Source organism: Triticum urartu, chromosome 3, assembly GCF_003073215.2.
Source record: "Triticum urartu cultivar G1812 chromosome 3, Tu2.1, whole genome shotgun sequence".
In the NCBI taxonomy this organism is placed as follows: domain Eukaryota; kingdom Viridiplantae; phylum Streptophyta; class Magnoliopsida; order Poales; family Poaceae; genus Triticum; species Triticum urartu.
In genome coordinates this window covers 308,232,547-308,252,516 of record NC_053024.1, presented here as the reverse complement: position 1 = coordinate 308,252,516, position 19,970 = coordinate 308,232,547, and positions in this window count along the sequence as shown.

The following is a 19,970-nucleotide window of genomic DNA, read 5'->3' as shown; positions in this document are numbered from 1 at the left end:
CGAGAGCCGTGCCCACGGTTATGTGGCAGATTGGAGTTTTTAATATCCGGTTGTAGAGAAGTTGACACGATATTCAAACTAAAATTACCCAACCGTGTGCGTAACCGCGGGGGTCTCTTTTCGACTAAGTTCGAGAAGAGAACATGGTGGGGTTATGTTTGAACGTAAGTAGTCCTGGATCACTTCTTGATCATTACTAGTTTGCGACCGTTTGCGTAGTTTCTCATCTTACTCTTGTACTCGTAAGTTAGCCACCACACAATGCTTAGTCGCTTGTTGCAACCTCACCACTTATCCTTTCCATACCCATTAAGCTTTGCTAGTCTTGATACCCATGGTAGTGGGATTGCTGAGTCCTCGTGGCTCACAAATTACTACAACAACAGTTGCAGGTACAGGTAATGCGATGATCTGATGTGAGAGCGATGCTTGATGGCCATTGGAGTTCTTCTCCTTCGATCAAGGGATGTGTTCCGGGTCGAGAGAGCCTGGGCTAGCAGGGTGGATGTCATTCTTCTTTTCCGTTTATGTTCATCCGTAGCTGGATCGTGCTCTTATGTATGATGATTGTTCTCTATTCATGAACTACTATATAAAAGTTGTAGCTTGTGGAGAGTGTAAGCCTTTATCTTGTATTCTCATCTATTCGGTACATGGTGTGTTGTAATGATATCCACCTTCATATGCGCTCGAAATGCGATAGTGCCCCGATCATGAGTTCATCACATGATTGGGATAGAATCGCATCTTGGGTGCTACAACTTGGTATCCGAGCCTTACCGACCTTAGGAGCCCCCTAGATTGATCGAACCGCTGTCGTTGTTGAGTCTAGCAGAAAATTGTTTTGAATCTTAGTTATATCGGAGAGTAGGAATTCTTTTTATTCGTTTTCCCTTCATCAGTCTGGTGAGGACTCCTGACATAGATGTTTTGACTTCACTCTCCTCTTTTTCACTCAATTTTTTTAGGATCACGCGGGTATTGTTGGATCCTTGCGATATCATTGTGACAGGAATAATGTCTGGGTGCCTCCTCACATTTAGGAGTTGTGGCAGTGTCCCGGGGAGTTGAGCTCCATGGTGTTTTTTTCATAGTGCTTATAGTTTCAGTTTTGGAAAAACAGAGGTCGCCGACATCGGAAACACTTATATACTCTTTGTGGTGAGAATACATTGACGACACCCAGTACTGGGCAGAGTGGTCAGATGTATTGCCACATCTAGTATATCAGATGTTTTCGAAGGTCTGAGGTATAAGATTTCCGAGGTTTTCTTGGTTATGTGTTGAAGGATGGATAAAGTTGGAGCGTAGGGCTTGTTAGTTGTGTCATATTTTTTTTGAATATTTACTGTAGGGTAAAAACCCCACAGCCCTTTATTGCAATAATCAAACAAATAAAACTGTACAGGGGAGTTTAGAAGTTACATGCCTAACCTAAGTTAGAAGGAAAACTTACATTTACATAAGGGAATTAACCCAATCAACAAGGCTAATCTTAATACTATCCTTAAGTCTATGAGACAGCAGAAGAATATCATGTACAAAGCTACATCTCCATGCGGCAAAAGTAGCCCTTGTCCCCCTAAATGTTCTCCCATTTGAAAGAATCCATATATTCCAAGCAGCTGTGAGCATCACTTCACAGAAGAATGGATGTCCAAATCTCTTCCTTGCTTGAAATATACATTGCTCAATATTGGAGCCATCTGTCCAATCAATTTGCAAGTAATCCCAAACCCTGCAACTGAAATTACACTCAAAAAATAGATGAGCTCTGTCTTCAAAAACATAGGCATTATATATGACACATAGATTATCATCCAAAGGGGACCTCCAATGCCTTCGGACCAACATGTCCTTCATGTTGAGCTTGTCAAAGAAAAGAAGACAGCCAAAGACTTTGATTTTCATAGGACATCTGCTCTACCAAAGCCACTTACAGGGTTGAACAGCTGGGAGGTATCTATGCATGATGTCATAAAAGCTCTTTGTCAAAAACTGTCCAGATTTTCCAAGCCATATCCAAACATCAGGCAATGAGGTGTCTCTTTGTAGATGGAACAACGATCCTTCCAAGGTTTCTAATTCAGCTGCTGCCTCCTGGGAGATTGGCAAGTGAAACATGGAGAAAATATCTTGATTTTGTATAAAGTCCCTAACAGAAACCTTGTCATCCAAAACAAAAGAAAATAGCCTTGGTAGTCTCAGGTTTAGAGGCTGGGAAGAACCACCCACATGCCAGGCATCTAGCCAGAAAAGAGCAGAATCACCCATATTAACTTGCAGTGAAGCAATTGCCCTATAATGGTCAGCAAGCTTGAGGATATCCTTCCACTAAAATGAGCCAGTGAGTAATGTTGCATGGGGCACAACTCCATCATAATAACTATCCCATATCAACTGAACCCATGGAACCTGTTGTTTATTATAGAATTTATGAAAATGCTTGAGAAGGAGCCCTTGGTTCTGAATATTCAGGTTAAGAATGCCTAGGCCGCCCTTATCCTTAGGTCTGCAAACTAAATCCATGGCAGCTAAAGATTGTTTTGGCACATCAGAATTTCCCCTCCATAGACATTGCCTGAAGATCCTATCCAGCTGCTTGATAATACCAGGTGGAATATGCAAACTACAGAGGAAGTATATGGGCATGGAAGTAAGCACTGATGTGAGCAATTGCACTCTGGATCCTTGATTAAGCATGGCAGAGCTAACAGATAAACTTCTTTCAACACTGTCCACTAAAGGCATTAGATCAATAATTCTAGGTCTTGCAGTTCCAAGAGGCAGACCCAGATATGTGAAAGGCAACTGTTCCAACTTACATCCCAAAATGCTAGGTAGCCTCTGTGCCTTAGCTGGCTCAATATTGATGGGCACCATTGAAGACATGGCAAAATTTACCTTTAGGCCTGTTGACTGTTGAAAAATATGGAGCATGTTCTTGAGAGCTACCAACTGATCCTCCACTGCAGAGAGGATTATTATTGTATCATCTGCATACTGAATAATAGGAAAATCAGGGTCATGTGATGGGATTGGGAGGGTTAGAACTCCCCTAGACATCATATCATTGACCACTGTTTGGAGAAGATCAGCAGCCATGACAAATAAGAGTGAGGAGAGAGAATCTCCCTGCCTGACTTCACATTTACATTTGAACTGTTTACCAATCACACCCTTGAGAAGAACAGATGATAATCCAGAGGAAAGAATCTCTTTAATCCAAGCAATCCATTTTGCACCAAAACCTTTGTGCTGGAGGATGTGCAAGATAAGTTCATGTTCTACAGTGTCAAAGGCTTTTGCAAAATCTAGCTTCAAAATGATGATTGGCCTTCTTGACTGTTTACGTTGATGTATATACTCAAAAGCCCAAGCTAGGCAGTCCTATATGGATCTACTCTTTAAAAACCCATATTGATTCTTGTGAATGCATTGAAGAATGTACTTTTGAAGTCCGTTTGCCAAGATCTTAGTGAGGAACTTTAGACATGTGTTAGTAAGAGAGATTGGTCTAAAATCCTCTGGTCCCTCAGGAGGCAGCATTTTGGTATTAAGGTGATGAGGGAGCCATTGATATTCTCCAGAGATAACCTCCCATCATAAAAGTCCTATATGAGTTTCAAAAAGTCCTTCTCAATGATAGACCAACACTTCTTAACAAAGTGGCCATTAAATCCATCTAGCCCAGGAACTCTATTAGTTGGTAGATCCTTCAAGATAGTGTTAATTTCCTCAGCAAAGAAAGGTTCTGACAAGCTCTGCAAGAGATCAACTAGGTGTAGGAGATTGTGCAGATCAAAGCCCATATTAATTCCTTGGGCCTAGCCCATTCTGTTTTTAAATGATGACCAACGAATTCCCGCCATCTGGGAGTGATCAGAGACTGCGTCACCACCTGCAATGGAGAGGCTAGCTGTCGGTGTACAAAAAGAGGGGTACACTTTTTGTACCCCTATAACTGTGCACGGGCAGTCTGAGCCACGGGCACCACCACACTGAGCAAGGCAAGGGAGGTGAGCCAAGGTAAGGCCGAAGCTCAGGAGAAGCAGAACGACGCCAAGACCAAGACCACAAAGAGCAAAGGGGACGAAGAGGACCCCCCCCCCCCCGACAAGATCCTTGCGGGGAGGCGGTTTAAGCAAACCCGGCAAGACCCTTCCCGTGGCAGTTCGCCCCACACCTACGGAGTGAGTCACCCTTGAATCCACTTCCCCCATGGGGCAAGGATTCGGGAGACATCCCCGTGGTGGCATGCAGATCTTTGTGAAGACATTCAAGATCAGATACACCCTTTAGAAGATAATGATCTTGGCGGGATCCCAGCCAAGGAGGACCACAAGGCCCTCGGCAAGAGCCTTGCCGGGGATGACAGCAAGCGCCACGGCAAGACCCTTGGCGGGGCCCCAGCAAGGCCCTTGCCAAGAACACCCGTAGGGCCACCATCAGGCCCACGCCAGTCAAATCTCCACCGCCGTTCGCATGCAGCTGCCGACCCAACCAGCTGGGCAGGCACCTGCGTGGCGGCATGCGGATCTTCATGGAGACCCACCACTGCGCCACCTCAGCTGCCTGCCTGCCTACATGGCACCGCGGGCGCCGCTGGCCAGGGCGCGTGTCGACACGAGAGGGAGCGGCGACGGACGAGACAGGGCTCTCCCCCATCCCCGATAAAGCAAGGACACCTGGGCAAGACGCATTAAATGCGCCTTGTCATGTAATGCGAGGGATAACCTCACATCACTGTACCCTTTCCACCTCCTGTGTGCCACTGTGGAAACCCCTTTCCTATAAAAGGAGGCCCGAGGCGACCAGGAAGAGGATTCGGCTTTTTGGAGCTCCTCACGCCCCATAGCTAGCTCAAGAACACAGATATACGATCCACCAAAGCAGGAGTAGGGTTTTACGCATCCTCGCGGCCCGAACCTGGATAAATGAACCGTGTGCTATCTGTTTGATCCGCTCTTCTCACGACCCCGCGCCCCGCAACCGTAGTAGGGATTCTTGTGATCCCATAGGTGTCGTTCCCACCAACATCTTTGGCGCGCCAGGTAGGGGGCGCAGTTGTGAGAATCGGCTCTAGCAGTTAGCCCGACACTCCTTCATCTTCGTGACCCTTGAAGAAGAAAGGAGGCCAGAAGATCGACACTCGAGCGATCGCAAACAGAAGCTAAGTTACACTGAACCCTTATTTATGCTACCCTTCTTATTTGAGGTTATTCCCCCCGGAGATATTTGCTTTGTATGAGAAACCTGCACGCCAGGGGGCTCTACCACGATCGGCAATGCCCTTGCCCTGTTTCGAGTCCGCTCAACAGCTCAAGCGGCTGTGTCGAGAATGGCAGAGTAGCCTTCCGGGATCAGCAATGCCCCCAATTCTGACTCGAGTCAAGCTCGACATTTCGAGCGGCCGCGTTCAGAACGGAAAGGTGGCTCGTCCGGCAGCACGCGTACCCGGCTGGCCATGGGGATCCGTCCCCAAAACGCCGCTAGGGGCTTCCGCGCCGGCAAGCCTTCCCGATCGACATAGGGCATGCATATAAAGAGGAATTGAATGGGGAAATAACATGCATGAAAATTAAGAGTACTTCAAAGGTATATTACATCACATCATAGCTGCGGTTCTAACTAAAGATAAAATTTGTCTTGGTCGGGAACCCACAGCGGCGAAGAAGAACGGGATGCCTAATCCCAACGCTGGCTTCCACCCTCTTGATTTTTTCGATGCAGTCGGTGATGGGCTTGATGCGCTCCTTGAGCACCGAGAGGTCAGCACCATCCGACAAGCTCTTCATCACGGCCGCGAAGTCAAGATCAGGATTCCAGTACGCCATCTTGGTGAGGACCTTGGTCACGACCCTCCGGCAAAGTCGCCGGGACTCCTCGGCCAGCGTGGCCGTCCTGTTGGAGTGAAGATAAGCCAAGGCTCCGAGGACGCCCTTGAAGAACAGGGTCAACTTGGTGTTGACGGTCCCGCTGCGCTCAGGGGCGTACCTCATGTTTGGCATCCCCATGGTGGCCAACTGCGAGGTGACCCTGCCGGCGACCTCCTCCAGACGGCTAATCCATTTGTTCTCACCTGCCACATAATCCTGGTGGGAGGCGGCCTCGTTCGCCCGCAGCTGCTTCTCCTCCTCTAGGCTCCTGGTCAAGGTCTCCTCCCGAGCCCTGCTCTCCGACAGCATCTTCTCGAGATCCTCCAACTTCAGCTTGAGGTCTCTGACGGAGTTTTGCGCTTCGGAGTGCTCCCCAGCCCTGCTGATGACCGCCCCTTGTGCCTCCACCAAGGCGCTATTGAGCGTGCTCTTCTCGTTGGACAGCTTGAGGGCCTGCTCCTTCAGCTCGTCCTGCGCCACCTCTAACTCCCTTACCTTGCCGGCATGGGCCAGAGCCTGGGCATCGAGTGCCTCCTTGTGCCTCTGCTCCAGCTCGCGAGTCCGCCGCGCGACAAGGGCCTCGAGCTCCTCATCCTTTCCACGGAGCGCTGCAGCAAGCTTCGCCTCACGCGCGGTGAGGTCCTCTTCCTGGGAATCCAGTGCGGCTTGATGCTGGTTCCAGACGGCCTCGGCCGCGGCAACCAAGTTCACCGCCTGTTCCTGGGCCTTCTCGATGTCAGCCATCTTCATGGTGAGCTCGACATTGCGCTTGGCCAATTCCTCCTAAAGGGCCCTCTGCTCCTCGCGAGTCTGGTGGAACCAGGGCTGCGTCTCAGCAATGCGCGCCTTGAAACCCACCTCCGCCTGGTCCACCGTTGCCATCCTGGACTTAACCTTGTCCAGACGGACACGGTAGAGCGCCTGGAGTTTTCGGAAGTTGGCCCCCATAGGGCGGAAAAGCTGCTCTTCCGGAGAACCGTCACCGCCAACGCCCGGCTCACCGACTACCTCAAGCCCGGTGGCGGCAAGCACTTCGCCGTCAAAGACTTCCCCTTCGGCGGGCGCCCGGGAACTTGACGCCCCTGGGAGGTGGACGAAAAGATCGTCGCCCACCTTCAGATACCTGTCGGGGCCCGAGGTGGAGGAGGAGGGAGGCTGATCATCAACCGCCTCTTCCTCGGCGGTGGCCTTGCGGGCATCCCCGGCAGGCCCACCGTTGGCGCCCTCGGCAGAAGCCTCCCCAGTCACCTTGGCGGCCCCCGCCGCGGTGTCCTCGGCAGCTTCCTTGGCGGCCTCATCAGGGGCGACCTCGGCAGCGTCCTTGGCGGCCTCCACAGCAATGTTCCCAACAACGGTATCCACGTCCTCCATACCTGTTGAAGGAGGGTCTGGGTAGTAATGGGAGCATGGAAGCCAAGAAAAGAATAAGGGAAAAACAGAGACGAAGGACAGGCGACTCACCAGTGCCAGGCTGTGAAGTAGAAGTCCCCTCTCCGCCAGCATTTGGCGCCGTGGCAGAGCCACCAGCGCCCAAGTTCCCCTCTTCCTCCATGGGTGTGGGCTCCATGCCTGATGCCCTTGCCGGGGACGCCCCCCGCGGCGACGTAGTCGATGGGGGTGGTGTGTTAGGAGTAGCCCTCTGTGGCTCCTCCTGCTGCCGCTCCCCTCCTGCAAACCCGGCAAGGTCAGCATCATAGCATCGAGCGCCTACCACATGTCGAGTAAGAAGAGGGTGGCGAACTTACGCTGGGGGCTGCACCGGGGGATGCTGTCCGGGCTGCTCAGCACCACCAGTGGTGTCTTTGAAGCCCCAGCTGGGGGCTGGCTACTCGCCGAGGTCCTCGCCCTCTTCACCCTCTGGGCCAACGTCTCTGCCTCCCTACAGAGCAAAAATGGATCAAGACAAGCGACCCAATTCGAGGAAATGGAAATGACAGTAAGGAACGGAGAACTTACTCGTCATCCGTCTCCTCCTCTTCCACCAGTTTCCTTTTCCTCTCTGGGCTGAGAGGCCCGAGATCAAAAGGGAGCTCCACATCATCATCCGAGTCGACGCCTGCCAGAGGAGGCGAAGGAGGCGGCGGGGTTTGTACGCGCCCGGATAAGGAAGGGGCTATTGTCTTCTTCTTCTCAGCGGCATTCGTCAGCCTCTTGGCTGCCTTGGCCCTCGTGTGGCGCCCAGACCCCTCCAGGGTCAATTGAGGCCGCGCAGCCCTGCCGGGCCGGACCGGCTCACCGGAGCCAGCCCGCCGCGAGACTCGCCCTCTTCCCCTGGTTGGCGTTGAGCCCGCCGCCACGTCCTCCTCCTCCCCCGACGAATCGTCGGCCACGTCTTCGACGAGCGGAGATCCAGTGTCGGCGCTGCTGACCTCCCCGGAGGCCGCCGCCCACCGGGTGAGCTCCTCTTCCTCCGCCGCCGTTGCAGCCTTGTCCTCCATGCCCCCGGCGCTGCCGGACTCCATGGCAAGCTGTGCCTCCCTCACCCTAGTGGCGATGTAGTCCAGCTCTGCCTGGGTGGTGTCCATGATAAGCCACCGCTCGGCGTCGGCATTGACATACACCTCGATCAGGGTGTCGAAGAATTGCTGCACATCCTCGTCCTTCGGCTCCTCCCAACTCGGGATAGGGCCGTGCGCATTACAGTCCGGCATCATGGCGATGATCTCGGACCGACGCGAATTGTTGCACAACGGGACCACCCCCACTGGCAGCTTGAAAAATGGCCCCAACCTTTGCGGCAGCCCTCGCGGCCTTGCCGGTCCGCTCGACCTCGCCATCGCGACCCACATCAAGCTGGAAAAGCCGCTGGCAGAAGTGGGCATGCGCCAGCACTGTGAAGTTGTGATCGAGGCCGGGGCGGAGTCGCATAATGTCAGCCGGGTTCGTAAAGAGCCAAGATGGCCTCCCCTTGTTGTGCAACGGGGCGATCCGCCGGCGAATGAAGTCCGCCCTGATCATCTCAAGGGTGAGTCCGGCCTGGGTGAGCCGGAGAATCCTGGTAGTGGCGACAGTGAGCCTCCCATCGGCGGCATCGACATCGCTCCAATCGCTGCCACGGACCGGCGGCACTCAGCGGACCTTGCAGAATTCCGGCAGGTTTTCATCTTCAATCCAACACCACCGGCCACGCCATTCCTCCCACCTCTCCTTCACGGCACCGTCCGGGTACGCCCCCTTGGATCTTGGGATCCAGGTGACGCAACCGGAGACGGATCCTCCCGGCTGGATTCGAGGGAAGAAGTAATTGCGGAAGAGCGTCGTGTTGGGCTGCACCCCGGCAAAGCCTTCACAAAGATGCGCGAAGAAAGCCATGCATGCCACCGCATTCGGAATAAAATCCAAGTGGCGAAATCCGAAGGTGCGCATAACGTCGCAGAAGAAATCAGAGAAAGGAGGGCATAACCCGCAAGAAAAGTAATCAACGAAGAAGGGGTACCGATTTGGGGCAGGTTCAGCGCAAGCGGCAGGAATGACGCGCATCGCCGGGTGTCCCGAAACCTCTCCCCCCGTATTCACTACCCATAGGGGCTTGAAGGAGGCCCAGAGCTCTTGAACATCAACCGTCGAGGGGAAGAAGAAGGTGGACTTCGTCCGGTCCCCCGACAGCGCGCTCTCCAGCGCCTCCACCATCCTGGCGCCCTTAGCCACCCCCTTGCCCTTGGCGAATTTGGGAGCCATGGCAACCAAGAAGTTCAGAGGGCTGAGGAAGGGGGATGGCGAAGCAATGAAGGCGGGCGACGGCGGAAGCTTAGGAAGGAAGGAAGAGAGGAAACGGCGGCTCTGAGATTGGAAAAGGCACGAGGAAAGAGGAGAAAGTGACAGCGCGCCCGCGGTTATTCCTTTCTTATGGGGGAAAACAACGGGCCGCCTCCTTTCACATTAACTGTGATGCGACGCATGCCCGCGGGAAGCAACCCCACGCATGCCGCCCACGTCACACACGCCTCCCCACGCTGTGCCACGCGCGGGAAGCATGGGAAGCGCAGTGCGTGAAGAGACTTACCGCGGTAAAAACCGCCCTGCCTGCCCGCGCATCGTTTTTAGGCCTAGCCCAACGACGCGATTGCTCTTACGTGTGGCCCAGGCCCGGGGGCTCCTGTCGGTGTACAAAAAGAGGGGTACACTTTTTGTATCCCTATAACTGTGCACGGGCAGTCTGAGCCACGGGCACCACCACACTGAGCAAGGCAAGGGAGGTGAGCCAAGGTAAGGCCGAAGGTCAGGAGAGGCAGAACGACGCCAAGACCAAGGCCACAAAGAGCAAAGGGGACGAAGAGGACCCCCCCGGCAAGATCCTTGCCGGGAGGCAGTTTTAGCAAACCCGGCAAGACACTTGCCATGGCAGCTCGCCCCACACCTACGGAGTGAGTCACCCTTGAGTCCACTGCCTCCATGGGGCAAGGATTCGGGAGACATCCCCGTGGTGGCATGCAGATCTTTGTGAAGACATTCAAGATCAGATACACCCTTTAGAAGATAATGATCTTGGCGGGATCCCAGCCAAGGAGGACCACAAGGCCCTCGGCAAGAGCCTTGCCGGGGATGACAGCAAGCGCCACGGCAAGACCCTTGGCGGGGCCCCAGCAAGGCCCTTGCCAAGAACACCCGTAGGGCCACCATCAGGCCCACGCCAGTCAAATCTCCACCGCTGTTTGCATGCAGCTGCCGACCCAACCAGCTGGGCAGGCACCTGCGTGGCGGCATGCGGATCTTCATGGAGACCCACCACTGCGCCACCTCAGCTGCCTGCCTGCCTACATGGCACCGCGGGCGCCGCTGGCCAGGGCGCGTGTCGACACGAGAGGGAGCGGCGACGGACGAGACAGGGCTCTCCCCCATCCCCGATAAAGCAAGGACACCTGGGCAAGACGCATTAAATGCGCCTTGTCATGTAATGCGATGGATAACCTCACATCACTGTACCCTTTCCACCTCCTGTGTGCCACTGTGGCAACCCCTTTCCTATAAAAGGAGGCCCGAGGCAACCAGGAAGAGGATTCGGCTTCTTGGAGCTCCTCAAGCCCCATAGCTAGCTCAAGAACACAGATATGCAATCCACCAAAGCAGGAGTAGGGTTTTACGCATCCTCGCGGCCCGAAACTGGATAAACAAACCGTGTGCTATCTGTTTGATCCGCTCTTCTCACGACCCCGCGCCCCGCAACCGTAGTAGGGATTCTTCTGATCCCATAGGTGTCGTTCCCACCGACACTAGCAATAGTATTCCTGCGCAATTGTTTAGAGGCCATGGCATGATAGAATTTAGAGTTCTCCTCCCCAACCTTAATGTAACATATAGTACACCTCTTCTTCCAATAAATGTAATGTATTCTAAGCAAATCCTCATGGTGTAACTTGAAAATATTCCGAAAGTTAAATTCAGGCGTGGTGAGAGGTCGCAGCTCTTCCAAGTTATAAAAGTATAAGATCACCCGACAACAATCCATTGCGAGTCGTTTAATGTACGACAAGTTTTCGCTTCCGGCCGTTAGGGCATAGCGCAGGCGTTTAAAATTGGTTGACAGTACTATACAAGCAGACAGGTCAGCAAACACCGGCTAACTCCAAGAACACTTGACACAGTCCATAAACCCTGGCATGTCCACCCAGTAATTTTCAAACCTGAAAATCTTGGACTTCGGTATATTTGTGTCAATGGAAACCACACAAGGGACATGATCGTAAGACGTTTTTGCCAGAGGCAGAACAACCGTATTAGGATAGAAAGAAATCCAATCTGAGGTTGTAAAAAACCAATCCAGCTACTCTAACAGTGGTTGTTCTTGCATATTGTACCATGTGAAGCTCCTTCCCTTTAAAGGTAATTCAAGCAGACCCAAGTGTCCAATGATCTCATTAAAGAGGAATATATCATTAAAATCACCACCCAGTCTGTTTCTGTTATCAAAGGAGCGAATGAAATTAAAGTCTCCTAAGAGCAACCAATTTTCATTCGTGGGGATATTTAGATGATAAAGCCAACTAATAAAGTTGTCCCGAAGAGGACCATCACAGGGTCCATAGACTGACACCCGAGTCCACTTCTCAGCGTTATGGACAGATTGAAAAGAAACCGCAATGCCAAAACTCTGTATCTGAACCAGAGTCCCTTTAAAGATGGACGAATTCCAAACTACTAGAATGCCACCAGAGGCACCAACTGCCAGAGAAAACACAAAAGCATCAAAGCGCCTAGGACAGAAAGCTCTAATTTTTCGAATATCAAAGTCAACACATTTTGTCTCCTGCAAGTAAACAATGGAGCACTGATGTTCCTCACTCTTCGCTCTCACATTACTCTGGTGAGCATCAGCCACAGACATTCCAGCACAACACACGCCAATTACGATGAGTTGTACTATCCATGATAAACTCACAACATTAAATCAAGTGCTACTAAGCATAACATAGTAGTATCCTAAACCACAACCACACGTACCAAAAGAGCATAACGTTCAACAGGTTCAGATAAAATATAGCCAATAACAAAGCTAAAACTATGCCATGCAAAACCCCTCTAGCACAGAGCATGAGACCTAGGTTTACTCATCATCAGACACTGGATCAGAGGAGGATTTTTTAGGAGGAGCCGTAAGCCTCTCCAGTGTCAACTGATCTTCAGAAATACCCAGGTGAGCACCTACTGCCTGCAGTTCAGAAACTGTTGTTGGTGGACGTATCGCCTATGCTGCATCTTCAAATTCATCAATTGACACCTTGGCCTTCTTGTCCCGCGGACGCCTCAATGCTGTTGCCTTGATGGGAATTGCAGAAGTAGGTTTATAGCTAGAGGCCTTGGCCGCGCTACGTGTCATGCGCCTGATGGAAAAATCCGGAGTTGGAGCTACTACAACAAAGGACCTGCGGCCACGCCTGACTTCACGTCGACGCTTCCCAAGCACTGCAGGTAAAACATGCGAGAATTGGAACTCTTCTTCAGGGTTCTGTGGGTGAATTTCCTCGGCATACTGCGATAGTGAGTTTTCAGACACTTCAGCCTCCGCATGCTCAGGTAAAATCTCCTCAATGGAAATAGAAGAGGAGGGTGTGGGTGGATTGTTGAGCTGCAGCAGAAGTCAAAATTTGGTCCCATAGTGCTCAGGCCACACACAAGTGGTGAGCTAAGATGACCACTTCTGGTTGACTGGCAGGAGAGCTGGTACTTTCCTAAGGAAAAATTCTAGCATTAAGGACCGGAACGACCTCTCCCAGATGAGATAACCAAGAAGCACTGGGCCATAGACCACTCGAACAATTCCAAGTTGGATCGGGTCCAATGGCGCCGCTGGGTGCTGTGCAACAATGTGGTTGATGGGCTTCTTAACTTCCTCCAAATTCATTTCATTATCAGAGTTGGGAGAGGGGTTGAGAACCATGTTGTTCTGCTCTTGAACTTGATCCTGCTGCTGTTCAGGTGCATCCGCCTGCTGATGTGGTGGCTGCTGAATTTTCTCATCCCATGGGCCCCATCCAGCATCATTGTTCACATTCCCACCCCAGCCACCAGCGTTTTGGGTATTGTGTGATATATTGTGCCTCCCTGTATCCCCAACACCAGATTGCATAACCAGAAAGTTTCGGGAGTTCTTAGGTGGGAATTCAAGTATCACATAGGATATCTTTCAAACAGACACATGATATGATATGGGGTCTATCATATGTTTGTTTTCGCCTTATTCTGCAACCCAATCCTCTGTTTTTGTTTTGTTTTGAGTTGTGGTAATCGAGTTGCTTCAATGTCAAGTGTTGATTACATACCTTCCCTATCATACTTCCATGTGAATACTAATCCTTCTTGATCATCGAGATTATCTTGTCAATTCTTTTCCAACCGGTTTGATTCTCTTCAAATTAATCCTACCTTTCCAATATCTGCTAGATCAATTCTCAGTTCTTCGCAACAATGTTTCTTTCATCCGTCCCAAGTTGCATTTGTTGTTTTTCCAACCGTCCCACCCCTTGTTTCTTCAAGGACTTAGATTTCTTAATCAAGTATCCATCTTATGGATGAGAAGTTTCTTCATTCTTTCCTTCAATGTTCTTATCCGGTGATTGTCATGAAGATGGTCAGGAGTTTCAAGTTTATCATCTTTATCATTCTTTGTTCTGTTTTCTTCTCCGGTGGATTCAATTCAAGCTTTCAGTGTGATCATATTCCTTTCCTTGTTTCAAATGCTTTCTCATGCCGATGCACCTCTTAATCATTCACTTCTCGCTATTCATTTGTTATGGAGGGTTGAAGATATCTCAGAAGATTCAAATTTCCATTCTTAATCCTTTCAAGCTATTTTGAGGTTCTTACCTTATTCAAGCCATCTTATTTGACAGGTGCAATCTCTCTTTAAAAGTTGTTCAACAGTGTGTCTTTGAGTGGGCCCATAACCCATAGGTTTTTCCCAGGATCTTACGTGACTCTTCTAATTTTTTCGGAGCTATTCTCTAGTTCTTTTTAAAGTTTGACATAAGAAGGAATTGTCATCAGTCATATGTCTTTCTCTAAGATCTTTCAAATTCTTTTCATCGTTGGTTCAACCTTTCTATTCTTCATTCCGGAGTGCCTCAACAATTCATGGTGGTGTTTCTCGTCATCATTTTAGGATTTGGAGACCGAAGAAGAGTTTCTCTTCAATCTTATCCGTTCTCTCAAATATGTGTAGTTCAAGCTTGCCGCCAGACTCTCATAATTGTTCTCAGTTGCGATAAATCATTTCACCCATTTGGAGCAATTCGGGAGTCTTTTCAGTTTGATTCTCCAGATCCCATCATCTCGGTAATATTCATTCTCAGCTTTTAGCTCTTGTTCTCCAAATCTTACCGGTGCATCGTTGAAGTGTTCTCTAGTCAGTTCGTGATCTCTTCATTCTCTTGTATCTAAATTCCCTCTAGTAACTTTGCTCATTTTCCAATTCTTCTAGGTGATTCATTCTTTATCTTTGTTGGTTTTCATATTCTTACGGTGGTTCGTCCAACATTTCTCTTTCGTTGTTATCGTATCAATTCATCCATTCTTTCAAATATCCTACCGGTGAGTCGTTCAAGTTTTTACCAAGTTTGCCTTATATCTCTCCTCAATCCGTTTCAACAAGAATAAGTGGCATGCCAAATCCGTTGATTGTCATCAATTTAAATTGGTGAAGGATACGCATAACGTAATTCTTATTCTTGTTTCTTCCAAGTGTTTAATTCTTTCTACTGGAGTTTGTTCGTGATATCAATTTCTCAATTATATGTTGTTCATATTTCTTTCTGGAGTTCCAAGTTTTCTCGGTTATATCATCCAGAAGCCCCATCTAAATCATTGCAAGTCCTCATCTTGTTCTTCTCGACTTTCCTTTCGTTTGATCATTCTTTTATTACCGGAGTTCTTCATGGAGGCTCTACATGGTGGTTCGCTAAAGATTTAATCCATTCTCGAAGTGTTATTCCAGATTCTTGTTGGAGGAGCTCAAGTATTCTTCATCTTGCATTCCCAAGTGCAATTCTTTCTACATTATCTTTTGAGGTGGTGTTATGTCATTCTTGAAAATTTCCCTTCGTGTTTCATGATTCACAAGTTGTCACGAATGAGATACTTAAACCCATCATTTTCTCTATGTTCAGGAGATCTTTTCAGCCCATCAATCTCTTTCTTGGAGTTATCTTGGTATAGATTTGACCTAAAGCCTTCCCTAAGGAATGTTGCTATTGTGGTGATTATCTATGATCCAAGTATTCCTTATCCTCTCGGCGAAAGAAGTTTTCATCATTTGGTTGATCCCAAGCGATCAATTGTTTCGGTTAATGGCAGGATTTCACCTCAAGTTTTGGGATGTTTTCCATAAGCCCACCACAAGCTTATTGTTTTCGTTGTTGATTTCCCAACAACTCCGTTCAATTCTTTCTTTGCAAGGATGCTTTGAAATTCAATTGTGGTAGAAGTTTACATTTCCTTCCCCGTTCCCTTGTTCCCACGATTAAGGTTCTATTCTTTCGTTTCGAAGGAATTGTGATGTTGCTCTCTTCATCCCGTCATCTTGTTTTTTCATGATCATGTTATTTTCTTGCTTATCAATTTAACCGGAGTGTTGTGTTCTCATTTCAAGTTCTTTCATCTTATCAAGTCTTGCTGCTCTTTTCAACCGGAGTGCTGCCTGAATTGTTCCTTTTTTATCTCGTTTCAACCAGAGCAGTTTCAATTCCTTCTTGTCCATTGTGCTCGTCATTCATAGCTTTGCAACCTCCAAGGTTCACATGGTGCTCCTTGTTTCTCTTCTACCGGAGTGCTCTCAACTTCGTTCAAGTCTGTTGTGTTCTTTCTTTCAAGTTTTCAACCTCTCAAGGTTCATCGGTTTCACTCATTTGTTAAAGAAGAAAATTTGTTTTACCTCTTCCTCTTTCGTTTCTCCCCGATGCTATCCTTAGATCTCGGGTCGAGATCTCTTGTAAGTGTAGGAGAGTTGTGGCACCCCAAGACCGGCGCTCCAAATGCCTTCCATGGATTTGTAGATTCATCGTGTGATTTGTTTTGTTCGTTGCATTCATCTTTGCATCATGTGCATTGCATCATGTCATATTGCACCCCCTTTTTAAAACTCAGCTAAAAATTGTATGTGTCTTCGATCCATTTAAATCGAGCGAAATTCACATGGTGAAATTCTCTTTCAAACATATCCTCCCGATATTTAGGGAGACAATAAATATTCCACTATTTCAGAATCACCCACAAACCCACTTGCAATTTAATTCTCATGCCTGTTTGCTTCAAGTTTGTTCTCCAAACTTTCTCCATAATTCTTTTCCCATTTATTTAGGCTCTTCCTAAATTCCCAACATTTTGTCCACTCCTAAACCTTGTCCTAGTTCAAACCATTTGAATTAAATTCAAATGAGTTCGAATTTAAATATTGCATTCGTGCCAACTTCTATTTTCTTGGATCAAGCTCATTTTTGTGAGTCCGAAAAAATTATCCGCGTGTCCAACTTCTTCCCCTAACCTCTCTTTATTTTCTTTCTTATCTCGTTTTGTTTTTATTTTCTTCAGAGAGAGAGAGAGAGAGAGCCCAGCCCAACTGCAACCTATGCCCAGGCCGGCCCATGTCCTCCTAAGCCCAGCCGCTTATCTAAACCTAGGTCCGACCCCCTCCTCTCGATCTCTCCCTCTGCCACCACCTCCTACTCGACCCCCTCCTCTCGCTTGTCTTCCTCTCCTACTGCCCGATCCCAATCTCCCTCACTCCCTTGTCTCCCAAGACAACACCGTCCTCCCAGTGCTGCCTGTGCTCCACTTCCCCCGCCTTCGGTTGCCATCTCCGGCCAGTGCGGATTCTCAAATGAGCCCTACGCCAGCCAACAACCTCCGCTGCTACTCGGCACTGTCGCCTTCCTGCCATGTTCGCTCGCCTCCTCTGTTGTCGCCTTCCCTAGCGTCGTTGCTGCCGACCTGTGCCCCGGCCAGTAGCCCCACGTGCCTCATCTCGCCCACGTCCATGTCCCACGCAGGAGCTCGTCCTTTTGCTCGGACGCTTCCTATGCATCCTCCTCCGTGCGCTGCTTCTATCGGCATCAAGCAGCCTGATGCAGGTGCTTCCTACCTCGTCCTGCACATCTCCACCGCTTGCACGTCGTCTCCTGAGTCCCCTTCACTCTGCTGCTCGCTCCTACACAACCACCATGGTTCGGCCTGCCTCCTGCCATGAATCACCATCGGTGGCCTTGTCAATCACCACCCAGATCGCTACCTTGAACAGATCATCCATGGCTCCTAGTCTGTACGTGGAGTTCCACTAGTTGCTAGCATCACTCCATTGCTTCCTCCCCGATTGGATTCGTCAAGTGCTTCTTTCGGTGTGACCAAGGACGCAAACACCACGGTTCCGCCAGTACCTATACGATCGCTCTATCGCCAAGACCCCGCCTCTGGTTTCTTTTCGCCAAGTACCACGACGTACGGTGCCCGAATCACCACCACAATGGTGCCAAAGTTCCACCACCGATGACCGTTTTGGATTCGCCAAGTCCGACTACGAAGCAAAGACCATGCACCACTACTGTTCTCATGGATTTTGTCAAGTAACCCTACGCACGGATACGCCAAGGTCGACTACGCTCGACGATGCAACAAAAGTACCTCTACCATGACTCGAACGTCTACGAACCGTGTACGACTACCAGCGCCGAGGACCGATAGTACAACTACTTCCCACGACACCCCTTGAATGACTACTTCCACTACTGTCGCGAGAACGACTACTTCTTCCATCGAACCCAAACCATCCCGAATGCAAGCTTCGAAGGTATAACCCCGAGACAATGGTTGTGGACCACATGCATGTGACGTGTGTATGAGGTGGTTGCATGTATCCGATGTTTTCCATGCATGTATTATTACTTGCGCGTTACCCGTTTTTGAGCCATCGACACGTGGGAACCTGGTAACCGGGATCACCCCACCATCTTTTGCATGTTCTATACATCCATAGTTTCTTTTGCACCGACATCTCGATGAGTTGTCGGATCATCGGAATGTTGCCGTGGCATCATTTCCGTTGTCGTTGCCGTGGCACCACTTTCGTTCCGCCATGGTGACCAAATGCTTCATAACATGCTCATGTCATCATTTTCATAAAATTGCATAAACTTGTATATGTCATCAGCATCATGATAACAACATTTTGAAATGTTTAAAATTGTTATATGCTTTAAATTGCTAAATGTCATGTGGGGATTTTCCGAAATTATTGTTTGATGTTTCTCGTCTCATTTAAACTTGCCTAAGTAGTTAGTTTTCTTATGTTTCACCTCTTTCCATGTTTAACAACATTTAATATTGAAAAATAGCATAAATGGGAGTGAACTAAATAATTGAATGTGGTGTTCCGTCAATATGCAACTCGTTGCATATTGAGCTCCATTTAATTTGTAGTATTGTTTGTTGCACTTTGCCATGCCATGCCTCATTAAAATGGACATGCATCATACATGATTGTGCATCATTCCATGTTTATGTGATGGTTGTTTACTATGTTTTCTGCTTCTTTCTGGTTGTGCTTCTTCTTGATAGTTCCGGTCACGCTGCGATTGTTAGGATCCGTTCGACTACGTTGGCTCGTCTTCTTCATGGATTCGGTCTTCTTCCTAGCGGGATCTCAGGCAAGATGACCTTCACCTTAGATCTCAGTACTATCTTTGCTATGCTAGTTGTCTCGATGCTATCACTATGTCGCGCTACCTACCACTTGTTTATCAAGCCTCCCAATTTGCCATGTCAGCCTCTAACCTTTTCCACCATCCTAGCAAACCGTCGTTTGGCTATGTTACCGCTCTGCTCAGCCCGTCTTATAGCATTGCTACTTGTAGGTGCAGTTTCAGGTTGTTCCATGTTGGGACATGGATATCATGGATATCATAATATCTCGTATTTAATTAATGCACATATATGCTTGGTAAAGGGTGGAAGGCTCAGCCTTTTGCCTGGTGTTTTACTCCACTGTTTTCGCCCTAGTTTTCGTCATACCGGTGTTATGTTCCTTGATTTTGCGTCCCTAACACGATGAGGGTTTATGGGCCCCTCTTGATAGTTCGCTTTGAATAAAACACTTCCAGCAAGGCCCAACATTGGTTTTAACATTTGCCCAACCTAATAAGTAAACCTGATATTAAATTTGACGCATAGGGAGTTAGCGCTACCCGAGTTTCATTATTCAACCTAATATAGGGGCGCTAGTGCTGATGGTGTTGGTCCCAAACTAGAGCACCGTGCGGGACCGCCCCTTGGTAACTTGGGGTATATTGGTACCTGTACGCTTAGCTCATCTGTCGTGGCTTGAGACGAGATATGCGCGGCTACTATCAGGGTGTCGGCACATCGGGAGGTCTTGCTAAACTTGTTTTACCATTGTCGTAATGTCTTGTGCACCGGGATTCCGAGTCTGATCGGAGGGTCCCGCACTGGAGGATTGTCTCCGCAGATTGTGAGCTTGTCATGGGCTAAGTTGGGACACCCCTACAGGGTTTAAACTTTCGAGAGTCGTGCCCGCGGTTATGTGGTAGATGGGAGTTTTTAATATCCAGTTGTAGAGAACTCGACACGAGATTTGAATTAAAATACACCAAC